Here is a 15,744-nt window from a genome sequence, read left to right as displayed (position 1 = left end):
GTTTGTTGATTTTTTTTTATGTAAATGACAAAATACTGCTCCCCAAATTCAAAACTAGTTCTGTATACTGATGCTACATCCATTGTGTGCAGGCATAAAGATCACTATGAAACTGTATTACAAATTATATAGTTCAGTATTTAAATGAAAGTACTCTCATTGTCAACACAAGATAACAGCAGTAATGGATTTTAATCCCACAAGACATATTTTGAAATTCAGCTGTGCTGTGGAACTGATATTGCCATCAAAGCAATATATATCAAAATCATGGGAGTAACGACACTGGGATACATATGTTCACTCACTGGGAAGTAAACCGGCTTAAAATGTATTTGCGATAAATATGTAGAGCAAATACCGAAACAATACCCACGTTTTGTCTGCTTATCATATGTCAATGTATTCTAGTATAAAGTATCGATTAGAAGTGTGGGATGCCAAACACGAGCAAATTTTTATAAGCTTTTAAATTTGGAGTAGAAGGCTGTAAGAATAATTTGTGGTGCAGAACTAAGAGACTCGTGCTGTGTTGAATACCCTAAAGCTGGGATATTAACTGTTATAAATTTGTACACTGATCAGCCAGAACGTTATAGCCACCTACCAAATACCCTGTACGATCAGCTCGGGCACGGATAACAGCAGTGACGCATCACAGCACGGAAGCAGTGCGGCATTGGCAGGTCTGTGAAGGGAGCTGACAACCCATATGGACACACAGGTCACCTAATTCCTGTAAATTCTGGGGAGAAGTGCAATGAGCTCTGATGCCACTTCCAATCACTTCCCAGATGTGTTCAATCGAGTTCAGGTTTGGCTATTTAGGGAGCTAGCATACCAATTGGAACTCGCCACTGTGTTCCTTGAACCACACCATCACACTCCTGGTGTTGTAACATGGCACATTATCTTGTTGAAATATGGCTCTTCTAACAACCCTACCACAACAAAGGTCAAAATTTAATAATGATTGTGGTGTTGCTCACGCTGCTAAATATTGCATTTTCGGGCAACAACAAAGTTATTATGTGGCAGGTGTCATTGGAGCACAGTTAATAAAGTCATTTCACGTAATAATGAATAAACTAGGCACTTATCTTTTCGTATTTCCCACGCTGGTCTCATTGTAAAATCGTGGCTCAATTGTCGAAAATCTAGGTGGTGGTGATTCCAAGCTCGGATGCAAAGAGGCCTAGGTTTTATTCTGTTATATTGAAAAGTTTTATAGATGTGTTTCATAAACCATTCTTGAAGATTAAACCTTTGAAAGTTAGCACAATGCTGATGTAAAAAATAATCAGCACTCTGAATTTAAGTTACACTTCCTTTTTATTGCTTTTGTTGCAATATCTCTAACACACAAAACATCACTTCACAATACAAAACATACTTGAAAACATCTTCCTCACTGTTCACATTTTATAAGCTGACAACAATATACGTCTTTTCAACATGACGTCCAAGATTTGACTTTCTCAAGGTCCGACTCTCTAACTAACCGATAATCCCTTACGCGCCCAAAAATGATGACTTACAAGTACGTCAAAGATCATAGTGATAAAAGAAAGACTACACATAAGAATAATATCATTGCAACATAAACATATCAATGTATCAAAGTACCTCTACATTAATGAAATCAAATCTGAATGTTGTCTCAGAAATACGTTAACTACTTTACAGAAACACAGTAGAATAATGCTGGCATCGAGAGGTTCAGGTGAGCTGCCGTAATGGTTACATAATTCAAGTACCATTACACTCTGCACGATTGTCCTGAAGGAGTGTACATGTGCAACCAGTGTACGACACTCCTCGGCCATCGTGGTGCCTCACACGAGCTCCACTGGACCTGTGGATGCCCATAGCATAATGGAAGTGCAGCCAACTTGTTGGATTCTGCAGTACAGGTATCGAGGAGCTGTTACCCTGGAGGACAACAGATTCGCGCCCATTGCAGTCACACTTGCCAATGTCTTGGTGTCAAGATTGGCATATGCCCGGATTGTCAGCTGCTGCATCCCATCATTAGAAGTGTTCTGTGCACTGTGTGTTCACACACACACACACACACACACACACACACACACACACACACACACACACACACACAGCCCAGCATTAAATTCCGATGTTCATTCCGCCACAGTCTGCCCAGCCTACACTGTCCGACATCTCTACTGAGGGGTGGTCATCCAACCCCATGATGCCTGTAGTTAGTTTCACCACCTGTTGAAGACACTCATCATAGCACTGCTTAAGCACCCAACAAGTGGTGCCGTTTCTGAAATGCTTATGTTGAGCATGTAGGCCATCACAATCTGCCCTTGGTGAAATTCAGAAAGGTCATGGGTCTTCCCCATTCTATACACGGACAGCATATTCACTGATACTACAATGCACCATGCGTGTGTCTGACCAGCAGTCATTCCTCACCAGGTGACGCTGCTATTGCCTGGATAGGTTTATATTGATAGTAGGTTCATGATCATAATATTCTTACTGGTCAGTATACACTTTTAAACCGATTATGTTGCCCCAAGCTCTTAGTCTAAATGTAAACACTGACCTGAACAAGCATAATACCAGAAACATACATCAGTTTCGTCTTATAAGCCACCAAACTGCACTTTATCAGAGAAACCTACTAGATGCAGGACTGATGCTTGTCAGTTCAGTCAGATCACTCTCCACTGCAAAATTTAAAGCCAAACTAGAAAGAATATTTATTGCCAACCCACATTAGCCACTGGATGAGTATCTCGGTTTCGCACTGAATAAAGGCATTTTCGTATAGGCCTCATTATGTACTTTCAGCATCATTTAATAGAAACGCTTTATTATCCAGTATTAGTTTTAAGTTATTTCTTAAATAACTAATGTAATAAATTAGATCTCAGTTGAAATCAAACAGTGGAAACTTCAGGCTGGAATAACAACAATATGAGGAAAAGGTAGATCGCTGCTCACCATAAAGAAGACATGTTGAGTTGTCAACAGGCACAACAAAAGGACGTGAAGCATTACCTTTCTGCCAAAGCCTTATTCAGAAAATTAAACACACATACACAGTCATTCATTCACTGTGTGTGTGTGTGGGGGGGGGGTGTTTTTGTCTTCCTTTTTAAAAACAAAGAAGGCTTTGGTTTAAAGTGTCTTTTTATTATGTCTGTCCTGTCTGTAACTCAATGTGTTGTATTTTTAGTGACTAGTAATCTGTATTTTCCTTATATTGTTGATACACATCTTAGCTGTTAAGGTGAAAGGCTCTCTTCCTTCAAATGAAGGCTCACCTACAAGTAAATTACTTTTAGACCTGTGCCTTATTGTATCAAAGTTTGTTGTAAAAAGTGTCCATATGTGTAGCCCTTTGTTACGAACTCATGAATTAAGCAAAATTATCCTTGTATCATAAGATGATGAATAACGTTCTTGTCATTATAATTACTATTATTATTATTATTTCTTTTCTTTCTCAGACATGTCTAGTTAAAAATGGAAAGTGACACTGATCTTGATCAAGCGTGACTTCCTTTTAACTGTACGGTATATGTTACATTGCATTTAGGAACTTCCGGGTAATTGAACAGGTATCAATAATTACAGATTTCTGTAGTTATATATATAAGTTTGGATGTAGCTGTATTGCGTTGATGTACTGGTGGATATTGTGTGGTATGACTCCTGTAGTTGATAGTATAATCGGTATAATGTCAACTTTATCCTGATTCCACATGTCCTTGACTTCCTCAGCCAGTTTGATGTATTTTTCAATTTTTTCTCCTGTTTTCTTCTGTATATTTGTTGTATTGGGTATGGATATTTCGATTAGTTGTGTTAATTTCTTCTTTTTGTTTGTGAGTATGATGTGAGGTTTGTTATGTGGTGTTGTTTTATCTGTTATAATGGTTCTGTTCCAGTATAATTTGTATTCATCATTCTCCAGTACATTTTGTGGTGCATACTTGTATGTGGGAACGTGTTGTTTTATTAGTTTATGTTGTATGGCAAGTTGTTGATGTATTATTTTTGCTACATTGTCATGTCTTCTGGGGTATTCTGTATTTACTAGTATTGTACATCCGCTTGTGATGTGACCTACTGTTTCTATTTGTTGTTTGCAAAGACTGCATTTATCTGTTGTGGTATTGGGATCTTTAATAATATGCTTGCTGTAATACCTGGTATTTATTGTTTGATCCTGTATTGCAATCATGAATCCTTCTGTCTCACTGTATATATTGCCTTTTCTTAGCCATGTGTTGGATGCGTCTTGATCTATGTGTGGCTGTGTTAGATGATACGGGTGCTTGCCATGTAGTGTTTTCTTTTTCCAATTTACTTTCTTCGTATCTATTGATGTTATGTGATCTAAAGGGTTGTAGAGATGGTTATAAAATTGTAGTGGTGTAGCCGGTGTATTTATAGGAGTGATTGCTTTGTGTATTTTGCTAGTTTCTGCTCGTTGTATAAAGAATTTTTTTAAATTGTGTACCTGTCCAGAATGTAGGTTTTTTATGTCAATAAATCCCCTTCCTCCTTCCTTTCTGCTTAATGTGAATCTTTCTGTTGCTGAATGTATGTGATGTATTCTATATTTGTGGCATTGTGATCGTGTAAGTGTATTGAGTACTTCTAGGTCTGTGTTACTCCATTTCACTACTCCAAATGAGTAGATCAATATTGGTATGGCATAGGTATTTATAGCTTTTGTCTTGTTTCTTGCTGTCAATTCTGTTTTCAGTATCTTTGTTAGTCTTTGTCTATATTTTTCTTTTAGTTCTTCTTTAATATTTATATTATCTATTCCTATTTTTTGTCTGTATCCTAGATATTTATAGGCATCTGTTTTTTCCATCGCTTCTATGCAGTCGCTGTGGTTATCCAATATGTAATCTTCTTGCTTATTGCGTTTTCCCTTGACTATGCTATTTTTCTTACATTTGTCTGTTCCTAAAGCCATATTTATATCATTGCTGAATACTTCTGTTATCTTTAGTAATTGGTTCAGTTGTTGATTGGTTGCTGCCAGTAGTTTTAGATCATCCATGTATAGCAAATGGTAAATTCCACGCTTAATCTGTATTGGATGTGATGTGATATTATTTGAGTATAAATAAATAACTGTGCAGTGGTGAGTTACCAGCTGGCTTGTTATGAGAATGATAAGCCTTGCCTTAGATATGCCAGTGACTTTATCAGAGCAACTAAAATATTCAGTCCTGTAAGTTCAGGTTTTTTAGTGTAAAATGATATGGAAGAAACCTATGAAATATAAGAAGAATATTTCAACAATTAAATGCTGCCAATCAGACTACTGGGTGTCGTACTTGTCATCGACATCTACATCAACATCTACACTCCGCATACCACTGTGAGGTGCATGGCAGAGGGCATGTCCCATTGTATCAGTTATTAGGGTTTCTTCCTGTTCCATTCACATAAGTAGCATGGGAAGAATTGCTGTTTTAATGCCTCTGTGCATGCAGTAATTATTCTAATCTTATCCTCACGATCCCTGTGTGAGCAATACATAGCGGGTTGTAGTATATCCCTAGAGTTATCATTTATAGCTGGTTCTTGAAGCATTCTTAATAGATTTTCTTGGGATAGTTTATGTATATCCTCAAGAGTCTGCCATTTCAGCTCCTTGTGTATCTCTGTGACACACTCCCGTGGATTAAACAAATCTGTGACCATTTGTGCTGCCCTACTCTGTACACATTCATTATCCCTCGTTAGTCCTTTCTGGTACGGACCCCACACACTTGATCAATATTCTAGAACCAGTTGCACGAGTGATTTGCAAGCAATCTCCTTTGTAGACTGATTAACTTCCCCAGGATCCTGCCATCTGCTTTACCCGTGACTGAACCTTTGTGATTATTCCATTTCATATCCGTACAAAGTGTTGCACCCAGGTATTTGTATGAGCTGGCTGATTCCCAACAGTAACTCACTGATGTTATAGTCGTAGGATTCTACATTTTTTTCATTTTGTGAAGTGCAAAATTTTACACTTCTGAACCTTTAAAGCAAGTTTCCAATCTTTACACCTCTTTGCAATCTCGTCAAGATCTCACTGAATATTTATGCAGCTTCTTTCAGACAGTACTCCAACATAGGTAACTGCAGCATCCGCAAAAAGTCTGATGTTACTATTAATATTGCCTACTCACCAAATGGCGTCAGGGGAACACACACACAAAAGGATTTGACTTTTGCAAGCTTTCAGAGCCAGTAGCATTACATTGTATTATCAATAATTGATTATTTCCATTGTTATATTAATATTGTCTAAAAGGTCATTAATGTACAACACATATAGCAAGGGTCCCTACAAACTTCCCTGGGGCATACCCGAAGTTACTTTACATCTGACGATGACTCTCCATCCGAGATCATACGCTATGTTCTCCCTACCAAAAAGTCCTCAATGCAGTCTCGAGTTTCACTTTATACACCATATGATCATACTTTTGACAATAACAACAGTCATTCTTATCCACTGTACCCATTGAACACTGTGTAAGAGAATTTGTAACTTCATATCTAAATGCCCTTATAATATTGTGTAATGTTGATTTTTTTTTTTTTAAAGAAAGAGAAAAAAAAGAGCAAACAACACCGTTTGTAAGATGGCTGTACGAATAAAACTAATTTAAAGGGAAAAAAAGAGGAAATAAAGAAAAGAGGACGGATAATTGAGTGATCTTTTTTTCCGCTTTCAGATACCTGGCCAATGAGATGAAGTTGTACCACTTCCATCAGTCCAGACATTTGTCAAAGAAGTGCAGTTTGTAAGTATTCTGAAACATTGACTGTCGAGTATGCACTGCAGTAATGTGAATATTGACTGAATTCTGTCATGTTGAGAACTTGGATGACACAGTCTGTGTTTTGTGAGGGGGAAAAAGCTTTCATTAGCAAAGATCACATAAGTTAGTCTGTATTGTTGACAATCGGTTTCAACAGTTGGAGCTGTCGTTTTCTGGTCTTAAGAAATTTCTGTGATGAAACATGTGCCATTGTGAATTTGTAGCTTATGGATAAAACCCAGCACATTATACATAGGTTTTTCAAAAACAAAACCGTTTACAGTTAAAAAAGCAGCTTGTGCACACGAGCATGTTCACATACATAGCACTCGCAGAGGCTCGTTAAGTCTTAAAATGTAAAATATACATTAAACTGTAGTTGCACCATATACTTCGGCTGAGGTGTGGATCCACAATGTGTGGAACATTTCTGCAAACATAAACAGATGTGCATTTTGCTGTATATCATGTGCTTCAAGAATTAACAAGCCTCTGCGAGCACTACTTATGCAAACGTGCTCGTGTGCATGAGATGCTTTTTAACTGTAAATGGTTTTATTTTTGACAAAATTATGTATAATGTCCTGCATTTTAAGCAGTGCAATGACAGTGTGGCATAAGGTACAAGCAACAGTGGAACATGTTTCATAACAAACTTATTTTGAAGGCCAGAGGATGACAGTTAGAACTGTCAAAACCGGTTGTTCACAATAAAGACTAATTTATGCAATATTGGGTATTGAAAGTTTTTCTCATGGAATAAATATTACTTCTGTTCCTTATAGCTATCACAGAGAAGCTGTATGGATGCAGTTTCATATCATATCTGCTACAGTGAAAGACTGAAGTTGAAACAAGGCTGCTGGATAGACACAGGGTGTATATACCCCAGGCTAACTGGGAAATCTGGGGAGAACACAGGAATCTTTAAGATTTCTGATAATTTCTCATTGTTTTAGTTTCCAGTTAAATTTTTGTAATTTTGACGAGTAAGAACTGATATTCGTAACAAAAATTTTACTTTGGCCCACTACAGCATGATAGTATTGCAGAAAGAAAACATAAATGAGAGAATAACACCAAAATAAAATTTTAGTTGCAAAGAAAGTGCACCATTTACTACAAAACAAAGTGCACACACAAGTGTCTGCCAACAGCAAAATGTGTTGAAGGCTTTAGGATGAAGACTGTGTCATATATTGTAACAACAAACTGCTTTCAATGAGTATGATGTCACAAAAGTTTACTTTTATAACAGGTCATGGGAAAATATTGAGGATGGTGGTTTGAGAAGCATGATTTACGAAGTAAATTTCCTATTATGCAAGATGACTTACATCGCATGTGAGAATCTGTGATTAATTTCTTAAATCACAGAACGTTTGACTGTCACTCAAAACGGCCGCCGTGCCATCCTCAGCCCACAGGCGTCACTGGATGCGGATATGGAGGGGCACGTGGTCAGCACACCGCTCTCCCGGCCGTATATCAGTTTACGAGACGGAAGCCACTACTTGTCAATCAAGTAGCTCCTCAGTTTGCTTCACATGGGCTGAGTGCACCTCGCTTGCCCACAGGGCTTGGCAGACCAGATGGTCACCCATTCGAGTACTAGCCAAGCCCGAAAGTGCTTAACTTCAGTGACCTGACAGGAACCGGTGCTATGACTGCAGCAAGGCCATTGGCTAGGTTTCCCATGATTTCCCTAAATCGCTTCAGGCAGATGCTGGGATGGTTCCTTATAAAAGGACATGGCCGACTTCCCCACCCTTCACCTATCCGATGGGACTGATGATCTCGTTGTTTGGTCCCTTCCCCCTAACCAGCCAACCAACCAACCAATCAACCAATCAGCATATTTGTGTTTGATATATCTTGAAAGGTAACACACTAAAAAAGGACAAGCTTAGTTTTTCATATCTGTTTTATTTCTGTCATAGATTACAAATTATGCAATAATGGTTGCAAAAAGTAAAATTATCCTTCAAAAGCAGTTCGAGGTGAAATCTTGAGCAATTTTCCATGTAATTGGCTTTTCTATGGAAAAGTTGGAGTCCTTGTCAAAGGATCCATCGTATCCTAAAAAAAAGGCAAAAAGCTTTCGATGACTGGTATATTGTAGGTGATAGCTTATCTTTTCATGTAGCTATACTGAATGTATATTAATTTAAACCATTAACTTTTCCTATTTGCATATTCACTCTACTTAACAGTGATGTTGCTAGTGGCCGACTACAACACAAGTCCTGTGCTCTGAATATCTGCTGTCATTGGTTGGGGAGTACTGTAACTTGAGCTATGATTGGTGGCAATGGCTCATCGCAATCTCGTTTTCGGTGCTTCGAAAGATACCGTGCTTTAATTGGTGGAATTCGTATTTATACTTTTGTAATTTGAAAATATGCGCTGTACATGATGCTGTGCATCAAATATTTTTCCAAAACAAGTTATTTTTTGCTGAAGTACCGGGAAGTTCTACGCTTGTATACAATACCTTTACAATTCAAAGGATTTGTCAGTTCGGCAGTGCCAAGGAAAAGTATATTGTCACTTAACACAGGGAAAGTTTATTTTTAACTGGGAAATTTGGGAAAAAATCCGTCGCCCCCCCCCCCCCCCCCCCTTCCTTGTCAGCGTATATACCCTTAGACAACATTGGCCCAGTATTACTGATGTGTTTGAGAGCGCCAACCATTATATAATTATTGCATGTGCTGTGCAAGATATATGAGACAGACAAACTATCAGTTTAATAACTCATGAAACTTCCTGGCAGATCAAAACTGTGCGCTGCACCAGGGCTCAAACCAGAGATCTTTGCCATTCTCAGAGCTTTACCTCTGCCAGTATATCTCCTACCTTCCAAACTTCTCATTCAAAACGTGTGGGACTAACACTTCTGGAAGAAAGAGTGTTGCAGAGACATTGTTTAGCCTGTGGCTCAGGAAGTTTCCTAATGGCATACACCCCGCTACAGAGTGAAAATTTGTTCTGGTTAATAATTCATGATATTGTCACAAATAATTTACAGAAGAATGGAAAAATTGGTAGAAACCGATCCCAGGGAAGGTAAGTGCAGGTTGTGGAGAAATGTAGCGGTATGTGAGGAATAAATGACCATGTGATTAATATTAGAAGATTGGATAAAGAAAGGGAAACCTGGATTTATAGCATTTGCAGATTCGGAGAATGCTTTTGACAATGCTGACTGGAATATACTCTTAGAAATTCTGTTGATAACAGGGATAAATTATAGTGACCAAACAGGTATCTGCAACTATTACAGAAATCAGACGGCAGTCACAAAGACTTGAATGACGTGAGGGGGAGATAGTGGTTGGTAATGGAGTGAGGCAGGGTTGTAGCCTATCCTCGATGTGTTTCAATATGTACGTAGAGCATGCAGTAAAGGTAACCAAGGAGAAATTCTTAAATGAAATTAAAGTTCAGGAAGAAGAAATAAAAACTGAGGTTTGCGGAAGACACTGTAATTTATTCAGAGTTGACAAATTAGTTGGAGGAGCAGTGTGGTGTGGGATGTGTAATGTCTTCAACAGAGGCTGTAAGATGAACACCATCGAAGGTAAAACAAGGTCAGTGGAAGGTAGATGAATCGTGATGTTGAGAGAGTTAGATTAGGAAATGAAATGTGTTTTTCTATCTGGGCAACAAAAAGCTGATGATGGTCAGTGAAGGAGAATATAAAATGCAGACTGTTAGTAGCAAGAAAAGTGTTTTGAGAAAAGAGAAATTTGTTAACATCAAACTAAAAGTATAAGTGTTTGGAAGTCTTTTCTGAGGGTATTTGTCTGGTGTGTAGACCGGTACTGAAATAAAACATGGTTGATAAACAATTCAGACAAGAAGAGAATAGAAACGTTTGAAATGTGGTGCTCTGGAATGATGCTGTAAATCAGGTGGATAGATAGAATAACTAATCAGATTTGCGAAAAAAGAGTTTTGTGGCTCAGTTTCACTAAAAGAAGGGTATGGTTAATAATACTCATACTGAGCAATCACCAGTTTGGTAATGGTAAAGTAACTGGGGGGGGGGGGGGGTTAATAATTGGAGATAATGACCACGGTTTGGCTACTGCTAGCAGGTTATAATGGATGTAGGTTGCAGTATCGTGCATAGATGAAGAGGCTTGCTCAGCATGGACTAGCATGGAGATTTGCATCAAACCAACCTTTGGGCTGAAGGCTACATCATCAACAACAACACACTTAATATTGAGGAAATTTATAAACCACACATTATAATAACAGCAGAGTCTTCTTTTTATTTTTGTTTTACCCGGCTTTGCGATATGTTAAATTAATCACTTTTTAATGTTTTGTGCCTTTCTGTTAGCAGCTCAGTATTGTTTCATTCTTTTGACCTTGCTTTCCTATCTTCATCAGAGATGTGGATGTTCGTTTGGATTTGATTTTGGAACCTACCCCCCCCCCCCCCCCAACCTCTCCCTCCCTCCCTCCCATTGTGTTATTTTCCTCCTCTATTTTTTTCTCCGTTTTATTTTTGAACATAGATCTTGTGATTTGGAGTTATCTGAAGTCCTTTTCCATTTCAGTAATCCATTTTTTTCCTGCAGAAGTAGTCATAATTTATTCAGTTGATCTATTTTGGTTCAGAATGAAGATGTATCCATAAAAATGAATTCTTTTTGTCCTAATTGTGTCTGAGTGTTTTTCGGTAGTTTGGTAAAGGGTTTCATTTTTGGTGCGGATTAATTGTTATGAAATCTGGGGTCAAGAAATGTTTCTAATATCTTTGTTTCTTCTATCTCCAGTCTTTCAACTAGGCCACGGTTGGTGATAATGTTTCAGCTGCATACAGGGCTTCTGGTTTGACTACTACACTGTTACAATGCTTATGTTTGCGTACTGTGAGAGGGACCTTTTATTGTATGTGTTTTTTGCGAGATAGAAGACCAGATCAACTTTACTTCTAATTTCCATTGCCTTTTTCTCGAGCCCATTCCAGCCGATGGATTCTCCAAGGTATTTGAGTTCTTTGATTATCTCTACTTTTTGTTGTCCCACTTTAAAATGTTGTGGTGGGTTTTTATGTTTGTTGTTACATTGGTCTTTTTAAGGGTTTTGAGAGCTGTTTTTTCTGTTCAAGGGTCTGTTCTTTGGCTATTTCCCAGGTCTCAGCTAGTAGGGTTATATCATCTGCAAAGGCTAGATAGTTGGCTTTGATGCCTTTTGTTTTGTGCTCCTAGACAGATTCCACTATCTCTGTGTACTCGTCTGTCCAACAAGTTTTTCTTGGGAGCACTTAACTAGCAGTGGGGGATTCCATCTCCTTAGCTTACACCAGTTTTTATTTCAAAAGGGTTAGTGTTCTCCCATTAATTTGGCTTTGGAATATGTGGTGATAAGGGTCTTTGTGATTGGTTTTATATTTTTTGTTATCTATGGTTAATTCTTTTAGTATATATAAGGGATTCCTGGTGTATTGAGTTGCACGATTTTAAAAACTCAATAACAGTCATAACACATCATTTTGCTCTTCATTTTTGGTGTGTCATGAAGTTTTTGAGGTTTAGCATTTGTTTTGGGCAGGCTCTTCCTTTCCTGAAGCCAATTTCATATACTTCAAGTTAATTGTCTAACTGGGATTTTGCTCTGTTTAGTAAAGACTGTGGAGAGTATCTTGTATGTTATGTCTAGGGGGAGATTCCTCCATAGTTGTGATCTGCTTGGGACACTTTCTTATGGGGTGGGTGGACGAGGGCCGTCTTCCATTCATCAGGGGTTTTTCATGTATTCATATTTCTTCAAAAAAGTTGTGGTGAGCGTCTGTGACATTTTTTCCTCAAAGTTCAGCTCGATTTGGTATCTCTGAGACCTTGTGGTTTTTGAGATTTGAAATGACTGTAATTCCTCAGTGACGGACGGTTCAGAGTTAGGGCTGGTTGTCGAGCTCTTCGAGACCACTTTTCTGTGTTCTTCGTAGTTGAGATGGTTTTGGAAATATTGGAAATTGTTTGCACGTATTTCCATTTCTGTCTTCAGTTTCCAAGTTCAGTGGGCTGTATTTGGTTATTTTTCGTTTAAAATTTTTATAAAAGTTCCTTGTGTTGTTTTTTTATTAAGATCATTGACTAATTTGTTTTCCACTTGCAGATAAATGACCAAGTGGATGAAGCAGCCACACTCTCACTGGTCCAGATATTCCTCAAAGAAGAGGAAGGTGTAAGTATTCATGAAATACTGACTGTCAGTTACACATGAAGTAATAAGATAACTTTTAATTGTATTTCATTTACCAGTAGTAGAAAATGCATATACATAAAATTTCTTATATACTGTAGTTGAAAGTCAAACTGGAGAATACACATTATAATAAGCCACAATTGTACTGTGTATACACACACAGATTAGGTAGATATTTCTAAGGGACTCTTTGCAAATGATACAGTTGTGTACAGTGATTTCACATAACTAGAAAATTATTGTTAAATGCTGGGGGACTTGATGATGATGTGCATGTGGTTCAGGGACAGGCAAGTCAAGTACTGTAGATGTGTAAACAGATGAAAAGACTGTCGTTGCTCAGTTACTGGAAAAGGACACAACCAGCAATAGCAGCAGTTTCAGGAGAAATCAGATGGCAGAAAATTCGTGCTGGACTGGAACTCAAACCCGGATCTCTGGGACTCAAACCCAGATCTCCCGGTTTATGTGTTAGGTCGCCATAACCACTTTGGCTATCCGTACAGGAGTCATGACAAGAAACACTTCCATATGTCGTCATCTGTGCGTCACAACCTGCACTCTTGCACTTAATTTATAGGGATTGGAAAAATTTACGTTTCTGCTTCAAAATGCAAAATTACGTTTTAGATGCTATTTTGTAGTAAATTGTATCCAGATGAACTATTTTATCAGAGATAATTTGAAATAGCTTGATTCCTGCATAAAAATATTGAAAATTTAACCAGTTTTTGGTTAATGGTATTGTGCATCTTCTGGTGAAGACCAATTTGTAAAGGTAATGTGTATAAGAACCTTTCTGCAAAATGAAAGTGTACAAATGCAACGACATATCAGTGCACTAAATGATCTGATGCCAGGCCAGTTGTGGGCGGTTGAATGGTCTATTTAAGATACGTGCTGTGTAATACAATGTAGTACTCAGCTGTGGGACCAAGTATTTTATAACAAAGAAATGTGTACATTTGTTTGTTAAAAAAGCCCAAAATATGGTTTAATGTGGTCATTTCTAAAGTCGCAAATTAGGAGGAGTATGTTTTGAGCAGTGGTTGTATCGAATACTGCTAGATATCAGGCCTGCACTGAGTCGTTAACAATAGTCCGCTAACATCAGTGAGCAGTTGAGCTGTAGCTTTCCCCCAAATATTTTATGTCACGTGTTGCTTATCGTTTTCTGATTTTGAAATAAGTGAAGCTACTAATCCTGATCCGTTACGGATTTCGATTACGAACCTTACAACGTTAGAAGAGATGGGTGATCCCTTTGACAATACTGTTGGCTGTCGCCATGTGAAAGGGAGGCGGGGTTTGTTTCTGCACACCACTCTTCTTCCCTCGGGCAGTCAAAATTCTAGTTTGTTTATGCTTGTTGTCATCTGCCACTGTAGCCTGTAGTGTCTGCACTATGTGCCAAAATTCTTCTCCTAATGTTAACATAGCATTATGATATGTTCAGTTCTGCTTCTATGCTAACTGCCTTGTCTGTTCTGTCTGTTGCATTGTAAAGCATGGGTCGCACACCTACGAATGCCCACAAAAGATAGAAAGTAATAGTTTGTAGATTTTGTTATCATCGAATTGTGTAGAAAAGAGAGATAATGTCCAGAAACACCTTAAATTAGAGACGCATTCAGCTCACTGTCAGGAAAAAGCTGTGGCTTTTCAACAGAACAATCATTTTTAAATTCTTAAATATAGCCAAATGAAGAAAACAAAGGCTAGTTTGGAAGAAAAAGGTTTTGGAAGTTTTTGCAAAAGCAAACATTACTGTCACAAAGTTCCCAATCAGCACCTTTCTGTAGCCGTCAGTTTCAAAGAAATAAGGCTTTGTTTATTTTCAGTCACGTGACAACCTTTGAGGTAGGTGCATCTAATCATTAAAAGAAATATGAATCTCAACAAAAATAGATGCGAACTTTGCCAAAAGAGAGAGAGAGAGAGAGAGAGAGAGAGAGAGAAATTCCAGTACGTGGGGTACATATAGAAGTTTGGGGCTGGCAAAGAGTTGTGCACGGATAGCCGAAACAGTTAAGGTGACAGCTTGTGTAAAGCAGGAAACCTAGGTTCGAGTTCCAGTATGGCACAAATTTTAGTTGTTTTCATTCCATTATACAGCTGATGGTTGTCCGTATTTGCAACTGCAAATATGTTTTGTGTATTCCATGTGGGCTGTGGTCAGCACGGTGCTTGTTCTTTTGGGCATGCTTGCATGTCCAAAGGAACATTGCATCATACTTTTAACAACACAGGCACTGCAATATCATAAAATGTCTGTGTTTATACAGTGTCTGCATCATCACAATATAATGCTCTTCAGACACGCATGCCTAAAAGCTGTGGATTAACATTATGAAATAAATCTACTTATTTCATATCTGCATTGATGTCAGCATTTTGTTAAACACAAAAGTTTTTGCCGGACCGAGACTCGAACTCAAATTTTCCACTTGTTACGAGTGTTCACCTTAACTGCTTCGGCGATCTGAATGTTCCCCCGGGACTGATCCAGACTTCTATACATTGTGTAGTCACATCCCGTATACCCACACAATTTGCGATCCTCGTGCAGGGAGAGAAGACTGTTATATTGTCATTTTAGCCTCTCATTGGTGCATATTTGTAATATGCGAACTTTTTCACAACATTATATTATTGTATATAAATTAGTTGTCAGTTGACAGCTCCCACCAGCAATACA

The 15,744-nt window shown here is 38.1% G+C and overlaps 1 long non-coding RNA gene across 1 annotated transcript in view; it reads left to right on the top strand.

Annotated features, from left to right (window-relative positions):
- Nucleotides 1–15,744, top strand: part of LOC126212907 (uncharacterized) — a 116,278-nt gene that overhangs the window by 71,912 nt on the left and 28,622 nt on the right. Inside the window, exon 2 of the long non-coding RNA XR_007540993.1 lies at nucleotides 6,735–6,803. This is a non-coding gene — a long non-coding RNA (uncharacterized LOC126212907). The remainder of the gene's footprint in view (nucleotides 1–6,734; nucleotides 6,804–15,744) is intronic.

The sequence above is a fragment of the Schistocerca nitens genome, chromosome 11 (assembly GCF_023898315.1).
Source record: "Schistocerca nitens isolate TAMUIC-IGC-003100 chromosome 11, iqSchNite1.1, whole genome shotgun sequence".
Lineage (NCBI taxonomy): Eukaryota > Metazoa > Arthropoda > Insecta > Orthoptera > Acrididae > Schistocerca > Schistocerca nitens.
This window is presented reverse-complemented; position numbering and strand designations above follow the sequence as displayed.